General features: G+C 38.6%; 1 protein-coding gene across 1 annotated transcript in view; it reads left to right on the top strand.

The window, feature by feature from the left end:
- The window catches only part of LOC122517096, a 202,366-nt gene that overhangs the window by 11,095 nt on the left and 163,658 nt on the right, over window positions 1-27,613 (top strand). The window lies entirely within an intron of this gene.

Below are 27,613 nucleotides of genomic sequence, written 5' to 3'. Positions count from 1 at the left end.
GAATATCTATGCGACATATTATATTTCCATGAAATGAAATGCATGTATAAATATCGATATTACCGAATGGAACTAAAAATTTCATTTTTAAAATTTGTTTTTAAGATCTTGTTATATCCATACATATGTTGTTTTATTTTCTATTATATTATGGAAATTGAAGAATGTGCATCTTTGAGGTCAATGCTGAAAAGAGAGAAAGGGGAGAGAAAGAAAAGTTGGGAGTCGAAACCTCTAACCCACAAGACCGTCGCCAGAGGCGCTGCGGCAAGCTATTAAAAAGCCGAGTTATGAATGAAAGCCGAGCTGAAATAGAATGGCACGTCGTGCCCCGCCCACGGGTATCTCCGAAGGCAGCACTACGGTCCGAGCTCACGGCTTTAAGATGCTACGCACGTCGTTTATCCGCTTTGCTTCGAGTAACTGTATAAAAAAAGTGGCCGAAAGAAGGAAAAAAAAACAATTAGAGAAAGAGAGAGAGAGAGTGGTGGGGGGAAGAAAGGGAAGATTTCGATTGTTTTTGATCTAGGACAAATTTTCTGTAAATTTTTTTTTTCAATTTCCAAATATCCATCGCAAAACAGTTCGACAATTTTGTCGCGTGATTTCGAGAGATCGATTAGAAAAAAAAGAAACAAAAAAAATTTGAATCGATCGTATAAAATAACAAAGATCTTTTTCTCCGTTTAACTTCGCATACGAGAAAGTTTCAATAGTCCGAGAGGCAACCTTGACAGGGGATTATGTGTCCAGCACGGCTCACTGATCTGACTGTGAAGTATATTGAAAAGCGTTTCATGGACTCACACCATGTCAACGATACGATCTAAACTGCTTTAGTTACTAATTTGATTCAGTTAAGTTAAGCTAAACGATGCAGGTAACACGTATCTCTAACGTGTACACTGCGCTTACCTACGACAAAGTGGTCTTTCCTGGGCCGTCGTTGCGGTTCAAGCTCACGTCTCATTAAACAATTCTATTGAAATTTGTCGGTATAGGTCAGAGTAACTGGGGGAGGGGGGAGGGGGGTTATGCAATTTATGGTTATCGCAGTTTCTCTTCTCTTCTCTTCGCTTCTCTTCTCTTCTCTTTGGATTACAAACTCTCCCAACGTCACAAAGTTCTTCTTGTTCGCGCGCGCGAGTTACAAAGTTCACACTCGAGACTAAAATAATCTCCTACCTATCTTTTATTTCTATCTTCGATTCTATCATCTAACTAAACATAACGCTTGTTTCTTTATTTTTATCCTTCCTTTTTTTTTCTTTTTAAAATATCATAATTATCTATTCGGTTTACATCAACGATCGAACCCGTTGTTGTATTCGATAGAAATCATACAAAATAATTCCTATATTACAATTATCGACAAATAATATATCTCTTATATAAAAATAATTTATGATTCGCTAATAATCCACTGACACTGAATAATTCATTCAAGCTCGCTCGGCATAAATCCAACGCTTTTAGCTACTATTATCCAACGATTATTCGCTTCGAATGGCAAAGCTGACTCCGTATTATGTCAACGAAGAAGCAACAAAACAGTCCCATCTCTCTCTCTCTCTACCTTGTTCTCTACGTCCGACACGTCCTTTAAATTATTACGTCGTTCGTATGGGGTTCGATTCACTTTTCTATCGTTTGTCCGTGGCTTCTTCGATCCAGTGATTGATTTCGGCTGGCTAGATAGCTTTTCGTAAATCGTGTATCTTCTCAGGAGGCAAAAGGAGAGAGAAAGGGACCGATGCAAAAAGAAAGATAGAAGAAAAAAAGATAGAGAGAGAGAGAGAAGAGGACAGAGAACAGACGCCCGATCGTCTGTCACATTCTTGATGTCAGCAGTCGGTATCCCAAGAAGGGCTCCGGTAGTCGAGAGCATCCTGACGATTCAATTAGGATTCAGGCATGCAGCGAAGGCTATCTCATTCTCTCTCTCTCTCTCTCTTTCTCTTTTTCTTTCTCTACACACGCTCCTTTCTTCCTTCACCATTCCTTTCCACCTCTTCCACTTTCAAGGCCCTCCTTCGGTATAATCGATCGTCGATTTCACGAGAGATCCGTCCGCGTGCTCGCGCGTCGTTGATATATGAAGATTAGGAGGCCGATGTTCATCCGACCATCTCTTTTCTCGTCTCGTCTCTCTCTCTCTCTCTCTTTCTCTCTGTCTCTATCTGTGTCTCTCTCTCTCTTTCTTTCACGATCGAACCGAGAAGAAATCCCTAAGAAGATATCGAGCTTTGCTCACGGAACGTAGTAAATCCATTAAAAGAGGGTAGAGGAGAGAAGGGGGTAGGTGGAGGAAGGCGCGAGTAATTGCTCGCGTTAATTGAACTTTGGCGCGATCTTGATTAACGCGAACGTGAATTCAAGTTGCGGTCGCGTGATCTCCAATCCCGTTTTCTCTTTTACTATTTTATTATTCGACGATTGGTATTGCACACGTTCGATAGGTTCGACACGTGTTGCTAAATTTTAAAATAACATGTATAATAACGATATATACACACATATATATAGCAATACTTAATTATTCATTCGTCTTTTAATTAAATTATTCACACATAAATAATATTATGCCACATCATCTAAAATTATTCCATATATTTCCATAGATGTGTTATCATAAATTTATTATAAATATAAATGAATATCAACTTAATGTGTAAAAGTATTAAATCGAATGATAAAGCTTTCGATGTCGTATAGGAACGAGACGACAAGAAAGATAAAAAGAGAGAGAGGGAGACCGGGAGAGAGAGGACCCACCTCGCGTTCCGATTCGTATTGTGAGTTAATGTAAAAAACGTTTCAAGAGGATACTACACACAGGCATTAACTAACGATCGAGCAACGACGAGTTACGGCTTCGACCGAAGAACTTTCGCCATAAATCATAGGATCGATCGGTCGTGAGTCTCAACGGAGAGCGAGAGACTCTGTGTGTGTGTGTGCATGCGTGTGTGTGTGTGTGTGCGCGCGTTCATCTGCTGCTGTTGCTATTGCTCCTGCTGTTGTGTAAGTGAGAGTGAGAGGGATAGAGTAAGATAGAAAAAGAAAATGAGAGAGAGAGAGAGGAGAGTGAGAGAGTGAGAGGGTTTTGCGATCGTAGAGTTCCCGTCGAACGCGTCGAAGCAAATCGCTCGGTGTCTCGTTAGACGAAGGAACAGGAAGTAAAGCGTGGAATGAGGCGAGCAAGGGTCGAGAAAGCGTCCTTGTCGTCGTCATCGTCGTCGTCGTCGTCGTCGTCGTCTTCTCGAAAGCGTCGCGTGGACAATAGAGCAATCAATAGGGTAATGCGAGGACACTTTATCGAATTATCGATGCGGTCGACACTGGCGTATCTACACTCGATGGACACGGATGGTGTGCTTTTCGAACGAGAACCCTTTCGCGCCTATCTCTCTCTATCCTTCTTTCGCCTCCATTCGCCTTTGCCTGGTCCATCCTATAGTCTTGTCTCTGGCTCTTTCTACCTGACTGCCCACTTCTATCTCACTCTCACTCTAACTCTCTCTCTCTTTCTCTTTTGCTTTCTCTTAACATCGAACGATCCTCTCTTCACTCCTCTTCCTCCCCCTCCTTCTCTTCCTTCTCATCTTCCCCGAACTCTCTCTCTCTCTCTCTTCTCTCTCTTGTGTATACGTGAAGTCTGATAGAACGTGGAGCATCCTCAGCGTAACAGGCTCAGTTGCCCTTGACACTTTGGACCGTTAATGTCCAAGTGGCACGCGATAAATCCGCCCCCGAACGATCCAACTCTCTTTCTCTCTATCTATCTCTCTCTCTCTCTTTCTTTCTTCGGGATCGTGCGTTGGATCTTGAATAGTTGTCCTTCGAGTAGCAAACGTGCAGTGCCACCTCTTCCTCTGCGTATGTCGTCTCGCACGCTCGAAAGATATACGGGTTCGTACCCTCGATACGCACTTACACGGTAGTTCTCAGTCCTTCCCACCTGCACGATCCTCAATGAGCTACTGCCTTTGCACGAAGAACGACCTGCGAAACACTCGAGAGTCCACCTGAGAATACCAATCCTCTTCTCTTCTCTTTTCTTTTCTTTTCTTTTCTTTTCTGTTCTTCTCTTCGTTTAAAACAAAATGATCTTTACTTCGAAATCAAGGGTTAAATTCGTTTCATCTCTATTACCGATATCAAACGATTATTAAACTTTCTTATTATATATTAAATCATATTCGATTCGTTATAATTGCGACACAATTAAATACGTTCAAATTGGTTCAAGACAACAAGTTCACGAAATTTTTCGATATCATCCGAAAACTGTATCGTCCTGTCCCGATAATCAAATATAATCCCATCACTGTTTTCCTCGCAATATAAAAAAGTATCTTGAAGGTGCATACTTTGTTTTTGAGACGAACGTGCAAACCGACATTTGAAATCCTTGATGCACAAACAACAACGAACGCTCTCCTCCGTCAAGAAAGTCGTCCACGAGTGGGCTTCGCACGCGAACGAGACTCGACGTTTAACAGGGACGACGGTGGGCCGGTACTTTTATGCGAACGAGACTCGCATATTTCATGTCACTTTGATCCGTCTTTTTTCCATCTCTCTCTTTCTCTCTCTCTCTCTCTCTCACGCGTTTATACTTAGTATTTTTTAATCTCGGGCAAGGAGAAAAAAAATAAAGTTTTCTTATAAGTTACACGTACGAGAAAGTTTGTATGTGTGTTTGCGTGTTTATATGTGTATCTGTTTATGAATGCTCTTCTCTCGTGCACTTGTAATTGCAACGCAATCTTCGGTCCTTTTCGTTCGAGTTCCCTTCGTTCTGTATTCTTATCTTCGGCTTCGGTCAGGTTGGTCTGCCAAGTTGCAAGGCGTCGTCTTCGTCGTAGTCTTTGTCGTCTTCGTAACGACGCATGTACCTACGTACAAGTCTCTTCGCATAAACAGCGAATTCTACTCCTCTCCTCTCCTCTCCTCTTTTCTTCTCTTCTCTTCTCTTCTCTCCTCTCGATCGAGCCCGCGCGAGAACGGCGATAGCACACGAATGAGTTATGATCCCTATTCTCGAATTTGCATATCGATTCATTATGCGTTCTGGTGGAAGTCAAAATTGGAACGCTGCTTGGCGCAACCGATTACTCGTTCGCGAGGACGTTGGTGGAGATGAAGGAGGAGACACGATAAATCAAACACATTCCGTTTGTTTCTTTTTTTTTTAATTTTATATATATATATATTTATTATTTTCCTTTCTCTGTCTCTCTCTCTCTCTCTCTCTTTCTCGTTTTCGCGATACTTTATTTTCATTTCGCCTTGTTATTTTCAATTGGTATTATTTGAATTTATTTGTATTATTTTCATTGTTAATGATTGAAATCACGTTTAATTTAAAAATGAAAGAAATAAAAGAGATAAATAATGTATATAATTTTTAAGCAATTTTCCTAGTGCGTCGCCGTGTAACTTGCGACGTATTCTTATTATCTTCGATATATATAATTACGAATCAGTCCACCGAAGGCCATACACGCAGATGTTCTAAATTGCGTACAAACAAATCACTTTGGCACGATCGAGACAGGCAAATACAGTTGTGCAATAAAGCCCCCTTGCGATGTTGGATAATTCGTTTTATGTAACGATAATATATCGTAGTTTTTAGATATTTTAAATTTAAGAAGAAAAAAAGAAAAAGAAAAAGTACTCTTTATTATGTACCCTCGAGTGTACATTTATTTTCGCTACTTTATTTAAATATTTTTCGAAAACTCTAGATAAATTAAAATCCTCATTCTCACATTTATAATAGAATGTGTTACAAAGTTTGAAAGAATTAGGATCTGAAAGGAGTAAAAACCCCGCGCGTCAGACGCATCAACGCATTGAGTTTCTTCGAAGCTCCGATCGAGCGAGCAAAATTTATAATCCCTCGGCGTCGGCCATTATAGAAAGAAGACATTTCTCGAAAGACGAGCGCTATTCGAGTGGACGTTATTTACGACGCCGTATATACCGTGTAATCGCGACGATAGGCAGGCAGGCAGGCAGCAAGCGAAAGGAACACGAGCTACATACATATAAAGCTTAATATATTAATTGCCGGTGGCAGCGATTCTCATTGATCGTTCGTCGTTCGTAGAAGCGTGAGTCTCTGCAATTAGTAATTATTAAAGGATGTAGATGAGCGTGAAGAAAGTTAGATCGAACGGTCACGATCGCGGATACGATTTAGAATAGATTTCATATTACACGTGTACGAACACGAAACACACGACGAACTACTTATCTCGACCTCATTTATTATATACTCATTTTAAACTAACAAGTGATATTATCGAAGATTCCTACGAATTATATTACATTTATTCGATATAATATGTAAAGGATCCGTTTGTACAAATTATCTATCAAAAATAACGGTACCGATAAACGATTGTTCAATGATGAACAATGAAATACGAAAAGACAATGTCGGTATGTCAAGAAAAGATCGATTTTCAGGAAGTCGATTCCGTATAAAGCTGAACAAGATCACAGGTACCTACCTACCTACCTACCTACCTACCTACCTACCTATCATGAGACACGAACTGAATGAACACAGCTCGGGAGCGATCGGTTCGTTCTTGCTCTCTCATGCCTGAAGGAAGAAAACGGGGATGAGGAAGAAGAACAAGAAGAACAACAAGAAGAAGGTTTGGAGCTACGGGATGGACAGAAGTCCGTAAAGGTATGAGAAAGAGAACGAGGCGAGGGGGTTGGTGGAAAAGGGAGGAGGGAAAGGAAGGAAGGAAGGAAGGAAGGAAGGAAGGAGGGAGGGACAGAGATAATACTAGCGCGACCGCCTTAAAGCGTGCGTACTCGCGGCTTAAACAGCAACGGCAGCAGAAGCACCACCATGAGTAGCAGCCACAGCATCAGCATCGGCATCGGCAGCAGCAGCAACAGCAGCAGCAGCAACAGCAGCAGCAGCAGCAATGGATACCCCTCTACCAGGACTTTAGGCTCTTTCTCTCTTTCTTTCATTTGCTATCTCGCTTCGCCAGTGGCTAGTCTCAATAACCTTTCTTTTTCCATCTCCCTTGTCTCCTCTCCTCTCTCACAGCTTCTTCAGTGCAACAGCAAAGCATCTCACTCTCTCTCTATCTATCTCTCTTTCTTTCTTTCTCCTTGTTCCTCCCCACCATTCGTCCACTCCTTCTTCTTCGCGACTATAACACACATACATGCACGTATACCCACAAAGAGATATACCTATACCTCCTGAAAGATCCCTTCAGTTTTGTGCGCTACCTGGCTCTGCCTTGTGGCCGTATCGTATCGTATGTAAGCTCGCGCGCTCGCGCTCCCTGCCGAGGCGGGGCAAGGCGATGTTGTTCGTCCGATGCTGAATATGTACCTGGCGTCTCTATGGATGGAGTAGTCGTCGGTTAGAGAGGAGGCGGAGGAGGAGGAGGAGGAAGAGGTTGGTGAGCGTTCGTGTGCGTGCGTTGTCTTCTCGCGTGTAGACACACGAGCCCTCTCACACGTGCTCCGAGAGAAAGAGGGAGATATATGTAGTCGTCGTTGGGAAAGAGTAGGATAAAGTTAGAGGTTTACTCACATGCATGCCAAGAGTACACACAGACATTCTCGATTCCACGCGATCGTGAAATACACCGAGGGAAAAAGGTAGATCGAGTAGTGAGTGAGTGAGTGAGTGAGTGAGTGAGTGAGTGAGCGAACGAACGATCAAGCGAGCGAGTGAGTAAGTAAGTAAGTAAGTAAGTAAGCAAGCAAGCAAAAGAGAGAGAGAGAGAGAGAAAGAGAGAGGGTAATAGTATACGTGTGTGTGACATGAATGTAGGCGCGCGGCCGGTGCACAAGAGCGTGGTGTATCTCCCCTCTTTCCTTAGCCACACTCCACTCCTCCTCCTTCTCTTCCTCCTCCTCCTCCTCCTCCTCCTCCTCCTTCTTCTTCTTGTCCTCCTCCTACCGCGCTCGGCCTCTACCTCCTTCTTCTACCTGCCGGCCCAGGCCGACACACATGTGTATGTGTACCTTGGTCTTCAGTGTAAGATCTGAACCAGCGGAGAACGCACGGCTATTGTTATATCATTATCATTGTCATCGTTCGTGGCCGTTCGCGCCGGTTCGCGTCTCCCAAGAGAGAGAACGTGTCGTACTGATTTTCGCGAGGGCACGCGTTCTTTTTCAAGTTTTAAGAGAGCCCAAGAACTGGAATTTATTCATCATCGTCATCGTCGTCATCGTCATCGTCATCATTGTCATCATCATCATCATCATCATCATCATCATCATCTTCTTTTCATTTCCTACTTATCCTTCTTTATCTTCATCTATTACCACCACACTTCTTCTTCTTCTTCTTCTTCTTCTTCGTCATCTTCTTATTCTTAGTCTCCCCGAAGACGCCAAAAATCGCGAGCGAGAATCGGCTCGCGCAGGCGCGAAAAAACGCGAGGACGACTCGTAAACCGTTACCGTTCTTCTCGTGCACACGCCTCGCGATCGGCAGCGCGCGCGCGCGCGCGCGCTCTCCCTCGCTCGCTCGCGTGCTCGTCTCAACTTTGGTGAACGCGTGTCGTCGTCGTCTTCAGCAACACCCAGACAGACAGAAAGATAGACAGACAACCTATCGTCTTCTATTGACTGTAGTGCCGGTGCTACCGTTGCTGTTGCTATTGCTGTTGCCGTTGCCGTTGCTGCTAACTTCTTCTAACGACCTAGAGAGGAAGGTCGTGCAAAGAAGATGATGGGGTTGCTGATATTTTCTCACTCCGTTTCTCTCATCTGACAGTCTTTCCATCTCTCTCTCTCTCTCTTTCTCTCTCTTTTTATTTTTCCCTTTCCATAACCCCCTTGCCTCCCCCCACCTCGTCTCCCTCTCTCTCTCTCTCTATCTCTCTTTCTTTTTATTTTACTTGCACACACGCGAGACGGATCCTCTCTAAAAACAACATCGAGCGGAAAAAGTACGGGCCAGTGAACACGTGCCGGAGACGTCCTTATTTGTTTATTGTTCTTATTTTCAGTTGTTATAATATGTATATTGAAAAACTGGGAATAATATATCGAGATTAATCGATCGATCGATCTATCGATCAAAGGATTGTTTTTAAGGACGTTAATAATACATACGAATACGCGCGTATACACGCGCGCGCACATACATACATATATATATATATATTTTTATATAAGTATACAAATATCAGTGAAGTGTCGTGTCACGGCTCTTTCTTCCGGAATCGGAAAGTCGTTGTCTCTCGTCGTGGTCGTCGTGGTCGTCGTCGTCATAGTAATCGTTGACTCTCCTCGACGAGAGAGAGTTTCGGAGGATCGCGCGACCGGTTGTGTTGCGCTGCTTCCCTCGCGGTTTATTTTCGTCTTGGAGAAGGACGTCGACTCGTCGATCAGGATATCAACGGGGGGACGACTCGATGACGGGGTGGAAGAGGAGGAGGAGAACACGGGACCCGACGGACACGAGGAGGGCGGCAGGATCGATCGGAAGGAGACTACTACAGCTGACGCCTAATTAAATCGATTAGACTTTGGGGTTAATTGTTCTGGAACGCCAGCTCGGTCTCACAGAAACCCGTTACAACCTCCGTCGTCGTTGTCGTCGTCGTCGTCGTCGTCGTTGTTGTCATACTCATAGTGGTTACTACTCCTCGTCTCTCCTTATTTAATATTTACAAAGAGAACAAGGATCTTACCGATCTACGTTTATTAGCGTGAGATCGTTTCAAGTTACAAAGAAGATATTACAAGGAAGAAAGAAGAATTGATTACTCCTTCTTTTCCTTTTGTTTTCTTTTTACTTTTTTTTGTTCTTTTTTTCTTCTTTTCTCATCGAACGAATGCATCAGTGTTTAACGTCGTCGTTTTACTTATCAATCAACATTGGCTCACCGAACTTCTTCTCCGTCGTATTTGTCACTTTTCATTCATATTTTACGGATATAATGAGATAGTGTATAACGTGTGATGGTGAACGACGCGAGTGTTGTTGTTTTGTTGTTGTTGTTGTTGTTATTATTATTATTTTTTTTCCTTTTTCGAGAAGAGACAAACGTATAAATAATCATTTCGTCAATCGATATATTATTTAGTCTTTTTATTCAATTTTTCTATTCGATATCGCTATCGTTAGAACGCAGAGTGGTGTTCATTTAGAAAATGAATAGTTTTTGATTGTATTTATCGAGTGCCTAAGAAAAGGAAGGATATTATTTCGATTGATTTTAAAGAGCCAATAATACACTCGGAACGATCGGACGTTCGATTATAGTAGTAACACGAAGTGAAGCGTGCCCAGATCTTGGCTCGTTTAAAGTTAACTCGAATAATCTTTGCTCGAACTTACCGAGAAATCTTTTACGGAGGTGAGAAGAAACGTCACGAAACAATACGAACGCGAATACGATAAATATCGCATTGGAATAATCAAAGTCAACGTGGTGGTGGTCAATCGTGATGACGACGCGTGTACATTCGAACATTGAACGAGGACGCTTCCTACGCGTGGAAAACGTCTCTTCGAATTGACAGTAAGTTTATAAATCTTTAAGACATTCATTTGAAATTAGACAATAACAATAGTTTATAAGTTGATTTAATACTACAAACCTAACGTCTTTCTTGATAACAAATCAAGACAAATATTTATTTAAATGATTAAAAACATAAGTTCAACGTTAATTTATTGATAGTAATTATACAAGTCAAGAGAATGTTCTACAAATTATTATTATTATACTCTATTAATCGTGTAATTGTTAAAACAATTATCGTTTAATATTATTCCTCTTATTCAAATATTTATTTGAATGATAGATTGGAAGTAAAAATACAAAAAAGTCTTTCCCATCGTCGACATAATAGATAGACACTTTAAAACACTATTTGAGTAATCGTAGGATAATTTTGATTTTAAATAGAAGAACATTCCAATGTTGAATAATAATAATAATAAAAAAAGAAAGTATATATGGGTATAGATTAGAATGGAAATAAAAGGGGTCGCAATTTGGAGAAGAGAGCAGCGAGGGTTAATCGTTCGTACAATGTCTCGAGAAAACTTAAAAGCATTCTTTTTAGTGAAGAGAGGAAACATTTCTATCTGTGAGTTTGGTGCCTGGCATTCCTCCCTTGCAACGGATCCAACTCGTTCAGGTTCTTCTTAAAACTTATCGCGCCCGATAACCGCGGCAAAAGGGACGATGCCATCGAAAGAAGGAACGAGAAGTGGAGGGAGACAGAAGGAAGGGTCGTTACGACGCGATACCTGGATTCACCTAATTATCGAGAAATGCCAAGCCGAAGAGCTTGGAATTCGCGCGGGTTCTAGTGTTCCAAGAATAAGAGAAGATGCCAAGCTTCTCTTTTTTTTTCTTTTTTTTTCGTGTAATAAGAAACAATGAGAAAGAAAGAAAGAAAGAAGAGAGATCGATGAAAAGATAAATTAATTGAACATATACATATATATATGTATTTTAACTTATGCAGGTACTCGAGTAAGATTCACCTTGATAGATACCTTCGATAATATGATTAAAATACATAAGAATTAATTATAATTAGCAACTATATATATAAAAGTCTCCGGCTAGAATTAATTACAAGAATAATCAAGGTACACAATGATCTATCTAATCTATCACATGTCGTACGGAAACTCAACGAAGTTTCTCTAGAATTCTAAAACTAAAACACACATACCTAAGTTGGAATCATTTTAAAGAATAAAACTTCTACTTTTATAAACGTGACTCGGATCAACTAACATAAGTATCGGCGTCCTCGATCGAGTATATTTTTCTAACAACGGTTACTAACCCACGAAGCAAAATATATCCTTACACGGATAATACCATTTTGCGCTTAGTTTCTATACAATTGCAACGATATCCTCTCGAAGTTCTTTAGCAACTAGCCTCACCTTTTTCAACATTCGAAGAGAGACCAAGAGAAATAAATAGAGAGAGAGAGAGAGAGAAAGAAAAGTCGTGGTTTCACGGAGTGAATTCGAAGCCAAGTTGCGCTTCGAAAACGAAACGATAAATCCTTCGATTGTCGAACGTCGATAATCGTTCGGCGGTTTGCTGCGAGAGACGTTGTGCTGTGTTGTGTTGTGTTGTGTTGTGTTTTGTGTGTAGACAACACGGGTGGAACAAGCATCGTCCGAGGCCGACACGCCGGTTATCGGGTGCACGTGATCGCGCGCGAACATTTGCCCACGTTTGCCCGCGTTTGCCCGCATTCGGGCCGCGTTCAGTCCGCGTTCAGCCCGTTTTCTTCCTCTCGTGGATGCGAAAATATCGCGAACGTCGTCGTCGTCGTCGTCGTTCGATCACGTTTGTAACCTAACGCGCGCGTTCATCTTTTTCTTCATTATTTTTCATTTTATTTCTTCAATCTTATTCTCTCTCGAGATTTCATCGAACTGTTTATTCGATTCTCAGAGAGCTTTCGATTAAATCGACGAAGAATTTCAATATTTTTCAATTCAATAGAATTAGATGATTTTAATCGAGATAAGATTAAAATGTATCATTCAACATTATTATTATTATTATTTTCTTTTATTCATTCTCATTCTCTCTTCGATTTTATCGAACAATTAATTCCTCGTAAAGAACTTTCGATAAAATCAATATTAAATTTCAATATTTTCTATCCATTAGTGAATTAGAAAATTCCGATCAAAATATTAATTAAAATGTATTAATTTAACGTTAGATCGAAACAGTAGTTCGAATTAAAACGAGCTAATGAAAATAATTACATTTATCGATACTTACTTATTTTAATATATACCTATCTTAAATCCAATCTTTATCAATTTATATATATATATAAATATCAGAGCATCAAAAACGAAGATGAAACTGGTTGGCATTGTTCAATTTACTCTACGTGTAGGGTGGGCTCAACGCCTCGAACAAAATACCGTTCCGCGTCGTAACGTTTGAGAGTTTGGCGAGACGCGCGCTTTTTATAGACTTCCGGTGAGCAAGCTTAAATCGAGCGTAACGCCGATACTCGTCCTCGATCCTCGTCGTCGTCCCCGACCAATCGAAAGAATCTTTCTCTCTCTCTCTCTCTCTCTCTTTTTCTCTCCCTCCCTTTTATTCCATCTATCTCTCATGAAATTCTTTAGAAATTCAAGAAGAATTTTCCAACATCTAGTAATAGAATAAAAACTCGTTTAAACTTGCTCCCAAGTCGCGCTGTAATTTTCTAATATTCCTTAGATTATTTTCCATCCTATTTTATATTATACCTTATAATTACGGTAATAAAGTAAAATACGTTAGCGTTATACGAGTTCACACAAGGATAAGATAGATATAACCGTCGATAACGATCCCGATGATAACCAAGCGACGAAGTACCGTTTCTATCGACGATGTTAATAAGAATTCTTCAAACTCCCCCCCAGTCCATTCCCCTCCGCACCACCCCCTTCAGGATATTCCTACTCCCTCCCTTTTCCTTCTTTCTTTTTATCTTCACCCTTTTCCATATGAATTGTCTCTCTCAATAAGGAAAAAAAAGAAAAAAAAAAATAGAAAAAAATAACACGAGTGTGAGAAAAGAGCCAAGGCAGGAGAGTTGCTCTTCGTAAGATACATCAGTATACCTGACGCAATAAATTATTAATCAAAGCTCGTAATTATACGTTCCTAACGTGGCTAAGAATTCCACGGTATGTATATCCAGATAGGATAGATAGAGAGGAAAGTAAAGTGGAAGGGCGAGGGGGACTGGAGGGGTGGGGGAGAAAGGGAGAGATAGAACATGTCGGTGGGCGGTCGATAGACCCGCTGGTATTACTCGCGTGTTATTCGCTAGCAGAGTAGTAGATGTGGTCTCTCGGTGGCCACTCTCTAATAGACGAGATGAGCGTTAGTTCTCCTGGTATCATGGCAATAAATCAAAAACGTTTCGCGCTACGCTTTCGCGGAGGTGGACGACTTCGATCGTCTATTTTTCGTATGGAAAGGTGTGCTCGCGAACGCGCGACTCGTTTATGTTATCTCGATCTTTCCAGGATCATTAACGTTCGTCCTTCTATCTATTTAATTTCTTTTTCTTCTTCTTTTTCTTTTTTTTCTTTTTTCTTTCCCTTCTTTTTGTACTGTACATTTATTATTCCCAACGCGATTCGATATTTTATTTTAATATTTATATATTATATACGACGATTATGAAAGAATTTTATTTGATCTAATGTAAAGGGTTAAATTTATTTGTTAATTATAAATATTAATTCATTTATTACTTAATTTAAGGGCAAATGTTAGATGTGTAATAGATTTTGAAAGAGAATTTTATTTTATCTGTTGTAAAAAGGGTTAAATTTATTTGTTAATTATATATTAATTGATTTATTACTTAACTTAAGGGCACAAATGTTATACGTATAGTTTAAATATAATTTGTACCATACTCTACCGTCTTATTAATTCGGATAGGTTTTATACTTTTTTAAAAGAAGAGCAATATTTTTAATTTAAAAGTATTCCTTCCCTGTGTCCGAAATGATTTGGGTACTACACTCGGTAGTAGTTTCGAAGTGCCGCTTTTATAGTGCGCACACGGGAGGAGACAGTCCAATTAAGGGCGCATTTGTATACTTAAGTGCATCCGATATCGATGCATAAATCCAATGGCACGATCGACGATTTACGGCGTTGGCGAATATCGTAAAACGTCCGACGCGGAGAGATATGCGAGAACGTTCGAAAAGCCAGGGTGGCAAAAGAGGGGAAACCGTTCGTTCTTCTTAGAAATCTACTTTGTATATGTATACGTACGTATTGTACACGTACACGTACACGTACACGTACACGTACACGCGTTTCGTTTCTTTTCCTTCTTTTTTCATATTTTTTTTCTTTTTTCGTAATTTTATTTTTTTATCCCGTTTCGATGATTAATCAAACGAGAAACGAAATTCGTTCGAATTCGTTATCGGCGTCTCGTATTTCAATTTCGGTTTCGCTAATGACGGCGCACCTTCGACATAAATTTTTTTTTATTTTTTTTAATTTTTTTTTTTTTCTTAAACGAGAAAATAGAAAATCGATCGATATTTTCTTCTTTTTTTTTTTGCTCGATAAAAAAAAGAGACATAATATTTGATATTATTCGTCGTTCGTAGTAATCGTCGGCGAAAGGAAAAAAAGGAAAAAGAAAGAGAATAAAAAATATATTTCTAGATTATTAGAAGTTAGCGAGGAAAAAATGTTTTCTAAACGTGCTCCGTTAGGTAGAGGAAGGTTCTTCGCATTTGCTCTCGAAAAGTAATATTTTAATTACGACGAATAGCCGCACGAGGTATTACGACGCTCCTGACTACTACTGTTGGTTCTGTGTGTGTGTGTGTGTACGTGTATGTGATGACGATGATGCTTGTAGTAGTAGTAGTAGTAGTAGTTCTAGTAGTAATAGTAGTAGTAATAGTAGTAGTAGTAATGCTGGTGGTTAGGTGCCAGCAACGAGCAATAACGTAGCACTTTTTTTCACGCTTTTCATCCGGTCTCGTGCGCATACTTTATGCATCTGCGAATATTCTAGGGTCAAGAGAAACAGAGAGAGAAAGAGAAAGAGAGAGAGAGAGAGAGAGAGAGAGTTGACTTACAGGGATTATTGTAAGGTGCCCGCGGCTTAATGAGTTTCAAGTCATATTCCAGAATCTTGAGGAGATTTAAAAGTTCAGTAGTCGTGGCAAGCGTTCTCCTCTCCATTTCTCTCTCTCTCTCTCTCCTCTCTCTCGTTCCTAAGCCTCTTTAAGTCTGGTCTTTTGTAAAAATTACCAAGTGCCAAGTGGTGTGTTACAGCCGTCTATCATCTTACGATCGACACTTAATGTCGATGTTAATGTTTAATGATTATAGACGAAAGATTGAACCTAATGGTTATCGATATATTAATAATATTAGCTCTCACCGATTAACGTGTATGAATTTTTGTTAGAATTTTTCTCCACCGGCCAACTCACCCGCCTCTCCCCTGGATTCTCTCAATTACAAGTACTTTTAAATCTACTAGGAAACGAGATTGTACGATCTTTCGATAGAGATAAAGTTTATTATTAAAACCTGTCGAAGGAAACGATGAAATATTCGATGAAAGAAAGGACCGTGGTGGTTACTGATGGAACGAATCGATGAAAGTACCCAGTTTCTCTATTTCACGTAGTATATGTCAGATACTTAACGTATTATAACACTTTTTCGATAAGATCTAATCGTTCATTTATTTTCTTAATTGTAAATTTAAATGTTTTACATTCGAATAATATACGACAACAATTTTCTACTAAATTATTCATATAAATGTGGAAACAAAATTAATAATAATAATAATTATAATAATAATAATAATAATAATAATGATAATAATAATAATATATCTAGTACCCGTGCATGTTAATAAGAAGAAAGAAAATAAAAAAATAAAAAAATGGATAAGATGGGGGAAAGAAAGTCGAGGTGACATCTCCGACGTAGATTTTAAGCCGCAAAGCACGGCGGCCCTTGCGCCGAACCAACGGAGGGTTAAACCCTTTACGCGCTGCGTCACAAAGGAGAGCAAGTTTACAGCCCTTGTAGCATGAGTTGCACCCTCGTTCTCTCTGTTTCTCTCTCTCTCTTTCTCATTCGTTCCTTGGCAAGTAGAAACATGGATGTAAAAGAGAAGAGAAGAGAAGAGAAGAGAAGAAAGACGGTGGTGGGGTGGAGAGGGGGGAAGGGTGCCTCCGGTTCAGGTACACTTCTCTTGTCGTAAATCTTCCTCGCTTGTTTTTTCGCATCCTACTCGACGATAAGGCATTGAGTTACCTTCCTCGGCCCGCTTAACGGAAAGTCGTGGCACGGATCGTTCCGATGCGTTAAGAGCTCGTAAACGTTCGAAAATTCACCTTTAAAAGCGTACCGTATTTACTTTGCGTTTAGTATCCCTAATACGGGAGCTCTGCGTGCATTCATAGTCGAAGAATAAGAATAAGTATAATAATAAAAGATCTAAGGAAAAAAAACACAACAACGTATACGTAATAGTATAGAATGAAACGACGTATATACGTATATGTATGCAACAATATCTTGTTTTTAGTTTCGCGTTATTATTTTGCAGATCTTAAGATTGAGATTATTCATATAGTTTTTTTTTTTTTCTTTCTTTCAAACGCGAAGATGATTCGCGCGTTCGATCCACCGCCAGCTAAAAGATCTTTATCAATTTTCTCTTTCTCTCTCTCTTTCTCACTCTATGTATCTATCTATCTATGTATCTATCTATCTATCTATCTATCTATCTTGAAAAGGAACATCGTCGATCCATTAATCGTATTCCGTCGATTCTCAACGTCGATTTCGTGCGTATCGTAACGCGTATCGGCTCTCTTTGCTTCGTCGTAGCTTTGTTTTCAAAGCATGAGCATACCGCGAATATATGGTATATATTATGGTGAACGGTTTTTCTTACGCAAAACTTTTCAATCGATCGATAGATTATTATTCGAATACTTGTATTAGAGTTTTTTTTTTGTTTATCTCATTAACTATTAATTTCAATCGTTTATCGACGAGAATAATATCATTTGAATTAATTTTAGGTAAAATTGTATAATCTGTTTTTAAATATCACGAATTTGTATACATTAGAAATGAAATATTTTTTTGATATGTAAAATATCGAAAGATAATTTTAATATATATATATATTAACACCGATAGCTCTAACATACGAGTCTCGTTAGTAATTAAAATTCAAAATATATTCCGTGACTAATCGACACGTGTATTGATGTGTTAATAAAAAACAACATCAATGATATTAATTATCACGAAGATAAAAGCAAATATGACAACAGATGACACGTGTAAAAAGGAAAATTTGTAAAAGAAAATGAAACAAATATAGAAAGAGTAAATGCTCACTCTAGGCAAACTATTATTGCTTCAATCATCGTACAATAAACACCAATACCAATGTATAAAATATACTTCTTCATAGAGATACGTTAGATACCACGCAACCATCTACCATTTGCGAAACAGGTGGTTTTATTCGAATAGAAGCGCTGCTACGAGAGCACAATGAGAGTTGTCTCATTGCGGAGCATAATCCGTCTTCTTCTTCTTCTTCTTCGTATGGTACACACTCTCGCTTCCAGTTCGCCTTGGCATGGAAAATGCAGGCGCGCGCACGGCCTAATAGAGTCCTTTGTTTAAGCCGAACCCCTATTATCGCTCCCGGGCATCCGGTCAGACTCTCTCGCCTTTGTGAACAATGTCCGAACGAGCCCAGATACCTACTTGTCCAACTTATTATCACGCATTTGCGATCCAATCTCGTCAAAGGTATATGATCTTATCTATCTACAGAATCGAGACGAAAAATATTTCTAAAAAATATAATCTTACCGATATTCCGATTTTTCTTCGTTACCGGTAGTCAACTCTATCGAGCTTGTACACGTTTCCAATTGTAAATCAATATCATTTTATATTTACCGATTAATATTGAACATCGATCAATTAATACACACACACACGCGCACATTTTTCTCGGTTTTATTCAAATGTATTTATTAGATCGTAAGGAAAAAAAGGAAAGACGAAAAAAAGTGCTTGTCTTAATATAAAATACATAAATATTCACTAAATACAAAATACATGTAGAATGAATGCATATATATATATTATAAATAGGTAATTTGTATTTGATCTTAATGAATATCTGAATTATGAACGTGTAACAATGTTGAAAACCTGCAGAATGGAATGCAGTTGTTTTGCTCATTTAATGTATCACGTAATTCATCTCCTTTATGACGAATAGTATGAAAAGAGTAAGATATTCTCATAGTTTGTTTTTAAGAACGAAGGTAAAATCAGTCACGTGTTTCTAATAATTCGATTTATCGAATAGCCAACCGATAATCGGAGTTGCACGATTCTCTTATACGCCCACTTGAAAAATAATAATCAAATCATTGCTGAGAGATAATCTTTTTTTTTTTCACTTATTTTCTGATTTAAACAGATTATTTCCATAAATAATTATCATTTTATGTTAATTTCTTTGTTATATTATTTACTAATTTAATAATAATTTTACTCTTGCTATGTCGCGTGTTCTTTTTTTTTTGTATCTTTCTTTTCTTTTCTTTTCTTTTCTTTTTTTCTTTTTCCGAACTTTTCGTTTTTACGCTTTCCACACAGCATCGCCAACGTGATTTGTGCACGTAGAAAATGTGAAAGGTGTTATATACAAAATAAGCATCGAACGTAGAGAGAACGCGACGTAGAGCTCCGTTTGCGTCACGCGCGGATATAAGCTGCCCGGTGGCGAACAGGTTCTCGAAACTTATTCTGTAATTTCGACGTCGAGTCCATACTTTCTAGGATTTATATTTATTTTATTATACGATTATTCGCCAAAGGAATTCTCTTAGAATTGCGAATCGACCCTATCGATTGATTCCACGTACGCGTTCTACGTAAATAAAAATGAAACTTTTAAATTTTTCAAATTATTTTCTCATATTATCATAAAATATTTTTATTATTTCTCATCTCTCTCCCTCCCTCTCTCTCCCTTCTTTCTATCTAATTAAAAGAACCGACAATAAAAAAGGTTTCGTTGTTAAAATACGAAAATTACTAAAAAGAAAAAAGAAAAAAAACAATGAAAAACAAAATTTATTCCAAATTATATATAAATAAATATCCATACAAGAAATACGCACAAGAGATATGCGTATACGAGCACACACACGGACACAAACTCACGCGTGTTTCCGATACACGTATCATATGCATCCTCTTTTTCGTGTCCGATGAAACGGCCATTGACCCTCGTGACTGCAAAGGTGCGCTTTCGTCCGAGTGCAGTGAAGAAATATCAAGAAAATCGAGTGTTGTGCGTCGACGAATGTTAATCGCGATCATTCGATGAGGAGAATGAAAAAGAAAGAGAATAAGTGAAAGAGAGAAAGAGAAAGAGATCTTCAAAGAGAAGTATAAAGACAGAAAAGTAAAAAGAGAGAGAGAGACAGAGAGAGAGAGAGAAAGAGATAGATAGTAGATAGTAGGGGTTGCCAATGGTTTTCTCCTTTCTTTTGCTCTTTACCGAAGAACGAGGCTTTATAGCGGCAATATGGGCCCAGGAATTCCGAGGCATTTGTCGGTGGAGTTAATACAGGTGGAGAAGGAGAGGAAGAAGTAGGATGAGTAAGAGAAGCAAAAGGAGGAGGAGGAGGAGGAGGAGGAGGACGAGGATGAAGAGGACGAGGATAAGAGAGGGGTGGTGGAAACGGGGTTGGGGGGAGGGGAGAGACCGCAACGATTGTCGTAACGAAACAGGCTCTTCTCGTTTCGTCGTCCATCCTTCCTTCCTTCTCCCTCTTTTCGATCTCGCGTCGTTCTCTGTAGAAAAGATCGTCCCCCTTTCGTAGCGTGTTGTTCCCTTGTGAGTTCTCGTGTTCACTGGAAACACGAAAGGTTTCTTCTCTCGTGAAAAGAGATCTGACTCTCTTTCTCTCTCTTTCTTTCTCCCTTCATCTATCCGTCTATCTATCTTTGTTATTTATTCCTTCTTTTTTCTTTTCTCTTTTTTTCTTCTTTTCTTTTGTGTTCTTCTCTTCTCTTGGACCGGTAAACGGTCGGGTGTGTGTATCATCGGAAGAAAAAAGGGGGTGAAGAAGAGAACGACGCGGTGGCTGGCAACGAAACATTGAAAGTGGGGGGGTAAGAAGGACGAGCAGGAGGAGGAGGAGGAGGAGGAGGAAAGGCGGGTGGGAAAAGAGGAGGGGCCACAGGGCGGCGGTGGGCCTAATTAGTCAGGGATATATCTGGAATCTCATGGAGGCCGGAGTTTTGTAGGCCTCCTTCAGTTTTATGTACGCAGGCGGATTTCTCTCGTGGATTAGCATACAAATCGATTTAAACTCGAGATAAATAGCCACTCAAAGGCTCCTCACACGGAGCCGACTTCGAGCATTATCTTGTCCACCGACGAGATTAACGCTTAATGCTTTATACTTTACAGCCAAAGAGTCCCCTCCCCATCCCCCACCTCACCGCCAACAACCCTTCGCCCCATCAGTCGCTCGCGAACAGTTTTCTTTCTCTTTCTCTTTCTTTTATTTTATTTTTTTATTTTATTTTATTCCTTTTCTTTTCTTTTCTTTCCCTTCCTTTCTTTCTTTCTTTCTACGTGTGTAACTCTATGCGTGGATATAAACGTACATATATATGCTCTCTGACTGGTCTCACCGTTGTTGGTACCTGCGTTTTGTCGTGACACCGTCGAAAACCTTTTATTCTCGTGATTCTCTCTCTTTCTTTCTCTTTTTTTCTTTCTTTCTTTCTTTCTTTCTTACTTTCTCATCCGCCTCCCTGTCGTTTTCTTTTCTCCGCTCGGACAAACTCGTTTCCGATTAATCGAAACGGCAGGTTATCGTTCGAACGGTACCGACCTCTCGACGGAGGATCACTTTACACTTTACACCCCCGATGGATTTCACAGGAGTACCTGTATTCTCGTCGTTCACGATGCCGCGCACACTATTGACTGCTTATCCATTTCGACGATAGACGATAAACTCAGTCACTCGTTTTCTCCGTTCACGTGGAAATGGAATGTCTTTTCACGTAACACGACTAACACTTCGATGGCAAACGATCTTTTTACGAGGGAAAAAAAAAAGAATTAAATGAAAAAAAGAAAAGGAAAAAAGAATGGCCTCTGCGCGCATGATAAAAGTGAAACTCGTATTATCGTGTGGAAAATAATCAATTGATAGATGTAATACAATTAATGGTCCTTAAAAATCGTATACCTTGATGTGTTTTTACTAATTAGATTTTTCCTTGAAATATTATTGATTCATCGTGTTTGAAATAAAATAAAAAAGAAAATATAAAATTTAGAAATAAATACGTTAGTATACCTTAATTAACGAGTAAATTAAACAAATACGAAAATAACGTACAGGAAACGCAGTTTTTTCGTGTCTAACAATCGGTCATCCTTTGTTTTTACTATTATTTAAATATTTTTTAATATCAGAATCAGTTTAATACTCATTTAAAGAAAGAATAACGTAAAGTATATATTTTGTTTAAATAAATGACATATCATTGATATATATTATTAGATAAAAATAAAAAAATGCAATAGGTGGACAGGAACGTTAAAACAATCTGAAATATTAATAAAATAAATTAGAGTATTAAACATACCTTAAATGATTGTTAATTAATCGAAAGAAACGTGTATTTTAGTTAAAAGCACGAAATACAAGTTAGACGTACCGTACTCTTCGAAATCCAATGTTAGACTGAGCACGTTGTCCTCTGTGAAATTTCTTTCATTGAATGTTGTTTACGTATGTTGTTACGTATGTATATGACTTTCCGAATATTATTTTCATTATACCTACCTATACAACCTTCGTAATGTCGTATAAATAAAATTCAATAAAAGAACTTTCATAGAGGACAATGTGTCAGTTTATCGTTGGATTTCGAAGAGGACGGTACGTCAAGCTTATACCGAGTGTTTTTAAACTACGATATATCATTTTCTTCGATTAATTAACAATCATTTAAGGTATGTCGAATACTTTCAAGAATTTTTCATGCATACTCAAACAAATGCATCTCGCAATTAACTATCGTATCTCACACACACGTAATACACACATATACCACTAAAACTAGAATCTTCCATAATTTCGTTCAACTACGTTCTATCTCTGCCTACACGTTCCCTCTTTTTTAATGTCGTTTCATAAACATAATTAAAAAAACAAAAAGAATATTATCGAATATTTTTCTTTTTTCTCACTTACGTTAACTTATCTCTTTCCTTCTGTTTCTCTCTCTCTCTCTCTCATTTATCTCTCTTTATTATTTGTTTTTTTATTTTTCCAAATTATTCTGTCCATAAGATGGCACTGAAGTCATCATCGATTTGCATCTTACCGCCTTGTATTACGATCCGTTACGACTTCGCGCGATGTCTCCGACGAGTCTTCTTCTACCATCCCTGCTAGCAGGAACGAGTTTTCGAGACTCACGCGAATGACTCGTCACGAATGCATAAACTTCCTTGCGTTTTACGCGAAGACGTCTTGACTATTCATGATCGTTCAAGGTTTTGAATAGAACGAGGAGTCCACATGGACCGGTCATTAACGGACTTCCTTTACCTCCTTCCCTCTCTACTACTACTTGCTCAACGTTAAAAATCATGTCTCTTCGTCTCATATATATTTGTTTATGTGTTTGCTGCGTCTGTCTGCTGCTGCTGCTGCTGCTGCTGCTACTGCTGCGTATGTATGTATGTATGTGTGTATGTATGTATGTGTGTGTGTGTTTAGTTGAGAGAGAAAAATTTGAAGATACACTCGTGTGTCGTATCTACCTACCTACCTACCTACCTATCTACCTACCTACCCACCTTCCACCTTTTTCTCGCGCTCGTTAATCCACGCCATTTTATACTAATTTATACCGTTACGTGCCTCCTATGGTGCCCCGTCATTTTTAATTGGCTCTTACGCAAACATATAAATTAAGACGTCGAACGATCGTTTTTCTTTTGATTCAGAATTGTTCATCCATCAATCGTAATGAGGTATGTGTGTGCGTGTTTGTATGTGTGTGTGTGTGCTACTCCGTGCGCATCCTTCGATGCATCTCGATGGACCCCGACCTCATCGTGATTTGCCACTGTTTCTACCGATGCTCATTCTCGTTACAATCTCTTTATTATAATATACCACTACTCGGAATGATCATTCCAAAGAGCTTTCGCCGGGAAACGTATTATTTTCGTGTCGCGATCCGACAACGAACTGTAAATCTTATCGATCGTAAAACGTTTGATTTAAAACTAACGAGAATTTGTTTAATTTTAAACTATTCACCACTGTCCATTAACAAAGATCGTTAAGATCAATTGAAACTTGTAATAATTTACGATGAAAAAGAATAATAGTTTCGATCAATTTTATTTTTAACTAATTTTATTTGATCATTCGGAGACGGATAATACGAAGATGAAGAAGCAAAAAACAAATTTATTTAAATCCGATTAATTTCTCAATAATTATATTTATTTATAAGAGATCGTAATTCGTGCAATCTTAAGAAATATAATATGATGAAATGAAGAAGACGAGAAAAAATAATGAATATTATAATTTCTTTTTAAATATAAATTTGACGCCAATCAATTGTTAAATAATTTAACCAATTAACAGAAATTATCGGAACGTGAAAATAAAATCGTGGAGGAGGAGGTGGTGGAGGAAAAGGAGGAAGCTGTTTGCTTTGGTGCACGAACAAATGCGATGTTATCGCGTGGTTACGTTTACGCACGCTAACGTCGTGTTATGAATCAGACGTCGTTAAGTAGCCATCGGTGTAATTGTTTAATACCTGTCATGACAATGAAAAGTCATTAGACCGCGTTATAATCAAGAAACTGGTGGAAATGCAAGTTGCGTGAGTTAGTTGTTTATTCTTACTTCACGTTGCCCGTTTAACGATAGCAACTCGAGATATCAGAACAGATCCGTGCTTTTTCCAGCGAAACGAGACTTATATGCTATCGTTGAGCTGTTTGACTCCCTTTCGCATTCCAATTATTTCTCGAATCGTTTCACGCAAACTTTCGCAAATTATTGTTTCCTCCTACGTCAAATTCTTTACGATTAAAATTATAAATAAACATAATATTTATCGAGAAAATTAGATTGCATTACTACACACAATAGAATGTAATTTAATTGAATAATAATATGTCAAATATAAATGTTGTTCAAATCACGATAAATATAATATATCGAAAATTATATCATAATTATGACAATAGAATTTAATATTTATCGAATAACAAGTCAAATATAATATATAATAATAATAATAATATTATCACTCGAAGATTAACGATAATCGAAGACTATATTTTGTGACGTTGTTTTTTTTTCTTTTTTTTTTTTTTTAACGAACGAACGAACGAATAATAAGAATTGAAAAAATAAAGTGATAAAAAGAAAAAGAAAAGACTCGAGAAAGAAATGTCGTACGATGGACGATGTCTCGATGAGAATTCGACGGATTCGAAAGAAGGATCGGTAAAATGCATCTCGATCACCCGTCGAGATAATAAAGTCGGTTGGAAGAATTATCGAGGGCTCCTACCACGAGAAGATTTCTTCGTCGAGCAGCCGGAAAAAAGAGAGAAGAAGAGGTTGGTTCCTCGTGCAAGTGGGCCACTCGTGAAACGGATGAGCAGGTGAGCGGGCGTAAATCAGGGTGGATTTAAGTCACGTCGGTGGTGAGGAAGGAAAAGAGAAAGACAGAGAGACAGAGAGACAGAGAGAGAGAGAAAGAGAGTGTTCTACTCTATAAAACAAGATTCAGAGGAAGAGAGAGAGAGAGAGAGAGAGATATTACGTGTGAGAGAGAAAAAGAAGGCGTAGAAAAGGTGGGATTGGAAGAGCTGCAATGCTGGAACGAGACCAGCTGCTGTCAACAAGGTGCCCGGCGAATCGCCAGATTATTACAGGCAGCATCCATGGACCACAGCTGGGTTTTCTTCTACTCTAGAAATCGATTATATGGTGTAGAAGAGAACCGATGTCGAGTAGAAAAGTGCGCGTATCTTCTTACTTAGTGAACAAAGTGTTCCTTAGTGTTTTTTAATCTATGCACATAATTTATGTGTATGTAGAGGACGAAAATAAATGATAGATTTGAAAGAGATGAAAGTTTGAAAATATGAAAGTGTAAATATATTGTTGTTCCGTTGAGTGAGTCACGATGGAATAGAATTATAGGGATGTATGTCGATTTAGTACCTAATGCAAATTGCTATATTTGATAATATGGGGGGATAACTGTGGGTTGTGTACTTGTGAATATCGTGTTGAATTTAATGAATCGTTTATTACATTTTTCTATTGTTTATTATTTTGAAATAATTCTTTCGCGTTTGATATCTATTTATGTATTGGATCCACACACCCTACACACACGCATACAAACGCACACACACAACACAACACAAATAGGATAAAGAAACGATAATAGAATCATACTCGTTCGATACTTTTTACGGCGTTAAGCTTTTATTAGTCTTTGCGATAGACTTGTGGTAGAGTCCTACTTAAATACGTCCTACCCTACGTACGTAACTTTGAGAACGTATACGGTAACCACTTTTGTTCCAAAGAGAGCGGTAGTTTACGTTCGAAAGTACGAGAGTTCTTCGATGGAACAATTTTATCGCTTTGGACGGATAAAAGCGTGAGAGATCGTAGGAACGTTACGTCCCGTTCGTCGTACCTGCTGTGCTCGTAAAGTCAGTAAAATATCAAATGCCTGTACTGTTGCTGTTAATAATAATCGGACGAGGATGGAGTACTCGAGCACACAGACGTCGAAATTTATTATTATTATAGGTAGAGAGACTCTCGTAGTTCTTACTAATCGTACGGCGATTAGAAAGTAATGGGATTCTACGTAAAAAAAAAAAAAAAAAAAAAAAAAAAGAAAAACGAACAGAAAAGAGAAGCAAGATTGATACGATATTCGATAAGAAGATGTAACGAGTATTAAACATTTTTCCCTCGTCTTATAACGAACTACGAGTACGTCTAATTAGATAGACCTATGAAACATTTGCACATAATAACACTTTAGCTTTAATAAGGAATGATCTCCGTTTCTCGCTCTCCTCCCACGTATAGTTTCACTATATGCATGCTTTCGATCAAATCATCGATCGTCGCTTGACCTCTCGTTTCTGATGTACTTGGTAAACATATCAGAAAGAGGATGACTTATACATATACACGTATATGTATATGTACACTCGATCTTTTTACTTTTTCATCTTTCGTCTCCGTCTTATTCGTCTTCTCTGTTTCTACTTCTGCTTCACTGACTTTCGATTTAATACGAGGAACGAACGGACGGACGGATGGACGGACGGATGGACGGACGGACGGACGATCCGGGAGCTCGATGCCAGATCGGTAGAAACCGTGCCGCAGCTAATAAATCTCCCTGAATACATTCCCCCGGCTGTAATGCGCTCCTCGCCAAGAATTATGTGCTATTGATAAGACATCGCGCAAAAGTGTAATTTACGACATCGTTTACGCGAGATGTAATTGGCTATAAATGAAATTGTAAAGTAGAGACACTAAGCTCGTTCCCTCCTCCTCCGTCCAGTTTAAGATCTCTTGGACGAATCAACGAACGTGTTTATAGTCCTTTACCACCTATCTTCGCGTTTTTATTATTTTTTATTTTTCTTTTCTTTTTTTTTCTTTTCTTCTCATTTTCAATATCGTTTTACACTCATCTTCGAAAGTTTTTTTTACGAAAGTCGACATAATATATCCATGCCTCGCGATGATTTCTTTTTTGTTTTTTTTTTTTTATTTCTTGCTCATCCGTATCTCTTTTTCGAGAAAATATCTTTCTTTGTGATCTATTTTTCTTTATTCCAATTTGTATAAATATCTCGAACGTTAAGTTCTTTTCATCACTTTTGTACGTATAAGTATAATACATATTTAATTAAA

This window comes from Polistes fuscatus, unplaced genomic scaffold, assembly GCF_010416935.1.
Source record: "Polistes fuscatus isolate 324 unplaced genomic scaffold, CU_Pfus_HIC Scaffold2, whole genome shotgun sequence".
Taxonomy (NCBI): domain Eukaryota; kingdom Metazoa; phylum Arthropoda; class Insecta; order Hymenoptera; family Vespidae; genus Polistes; species Polistes fuscatus.
This window is presented reverse-complemented; position numbering and strand designations above follow the sequence as displayed.